This window comes from Diaphorina citri, unplaced genomic scaffold (assembly GCF_000475195.1).
Source record: "Diaphorina citri unplaced genomic scaffold, Diaci psyllid genome assembly version 1.1 scaffold6774, whole genome shotgun sequence".
Taxonomy (NCBI): domain Eukaryota; kingdom Metazoa; phylum Arthropoda; class Insecta; order Hemiptera; family Psyllidae; genus Diaphorina; species Diaphorina citri.
In genome coordinates, this window is record NW_007384150.1 from 8,879 (window position 1) to 10,830 (window position 1,952).

Genomic DNA, 1,952 nt, shown 5'->3' on the forward strand with positions numbered 1-1,952 from the left:
CAATTTTAAGAGTGACGGACGGTTGGAGGTCCATCTTACCTTGAGCACCCACCCCCCCCCCCCGTAACCGTCATTTTTAAAAGGACTCTCGGGTGTGTTAGAGCTCAGACTTCATTTGGTAATGACGTGTTATAGGTTTTTACCGGCTTTGTCTCAGACATTGCTCTTGTGAATGACTAGTTTTCACGATGGACTTTTGACTGGGCTGGGCTGACTTGGGCGGAATTTTTACGACGTTTCAGAATGACTGGGCTTGACATTGAAAGTTTGACTAAAAAAACGACGATACTGGGCTTGACATTGAAAGTTTGACTAAAAAACGACGATTCGACGATAGTGGGCTTGAGGCTTGACATTGATAATAATTTGACTAGAAAACGACGACACGAACACGACACGGAAACGACGATATTGTGGCACGCGACACGAGGATTGGGATTCGAATTCGACTGACACCTGACACCATGTTATGTTCCTACAAAATGAGTGAGACAGACACAGCATTTGGCTTAACCTAAAACAGAAACACTTTATTTGAGGAACATTAAAAAGAAACACTTAAATTAATTATCACAGATTTAAATAGGTATGAAATTTATTTTCTTTACAGGCTATGCTTATTTCAGATTACACTGTTATGTTCCTACAAAATGAGTGAGACAGACACAGCATTTGGCTTAACATAAAACAGAAACACTTTATTTGAGGAACATTAAAAAGAAACACTTAAATTAATTATCACAGATTTAAATAGGTATGAAATTTATTTTCTAGTTATTATTAGGCTCTGGCCCTCATGGCTGCCGTACGTTCGCAACTCGTTCGTCGTCGTCTTGCCTATGTTACCCGGAACCTTGTCTGATCTCGAATATTCATTCCCTTGTGGATGCCACCCACGCTCATTCCGAAAAGTTGATTTTTGACTCCAGCTATGACGTATGATTACTGTTAACCAATCAGAGTTAGACACGGTTGCTGAAGTCAAATTCCAACTGTTCAAACCTATGACGTAGGCGTACCTAATACGTACATAATTATAACCATAATACAGAGTGTTTCAAAAGTCCGGGGACCCCTGAATATTTTTTGAACGGCTAAAGATGGGAAGCTGAAATTTAGGGTAGTGATTGTTACAGGCTATGCTTATTTCAGATTACACGTGTATCATATATTGAGGGTGGTACCCTAGACCCTGGGATTGTTAGCCAGAAGAGTTAACTAAGACACTTCGACTCAAGCTATGACGTTTATTTACTGTTAACCAATCAGAGTTAGACACGGTTTCTGAAGTCAAATTCCAACTATTCAAACCTATGACGTAGGCGTACCTAATACGTACATAATTATAACCATAATATATGACATTCATTGTCGTGGCTTCTGAATAATTACCGAAAATTAAAATGACTAGATATCAAAAATGTGCCATAGTTAAATACACCTACATTTTTTTTTTATTTTAAGTAAATATTTTTTTTTTCTATTATTTGCCCTATAATCAGGTTAGATACATAAGACAAATTAAAATTCATGAGCCCTTAACATGAGAAAAAAAAATATTTTGATGCACCCAGTATGTTTGACAAAAACTTGGTGCACCCTGTAAGTACTAGAAAGACAAATCTCAATTTAATTACAATATTACAATACTAAAATGACAAATCTATGGGCTATGAATATTTTAAGTATAACGATGCCCAGGTTTTTTCAGTTACTGTAAAACTGGGCATTAAAAATCTTTTACCTAAAAAAAGAAAAAAAACCAAAAACGTAAAGCGTGTATTATATTCTAACTTAATAATTCACACTCATGAACTCATCGAACCGTGTAATATTCATTGGGACCTTTGGGAATTTACACCAACCACAGAGCCGAAAAAAAAACTTCTCCCCAGCCAGCCTAGTTAGCTTAGTTGGTAGTGCGTCTGCCTTGTAAGCGCTAGGCCGCGGGT

General features: G+C 37.3%; 1 long non-coding RNA gene across 1 annotated transcript; it reads left to right on the top strand.

The window, feature by feature from the left end:
- The first annotated feature begins 124 nt into the window (after positions 1-124).
- Positions 125-1,045, top strand: LOC113472647. Its single transcript, XR_003394870.1, has 2 exons — positions 125-586; positions 755-1,045. It is a non-coding gene; the product is annotated as an uncharacterized LOC113472647 (long non-coding RNA).
- Positions 1,046-1,952: the final 907 nt, after the last annotated feature.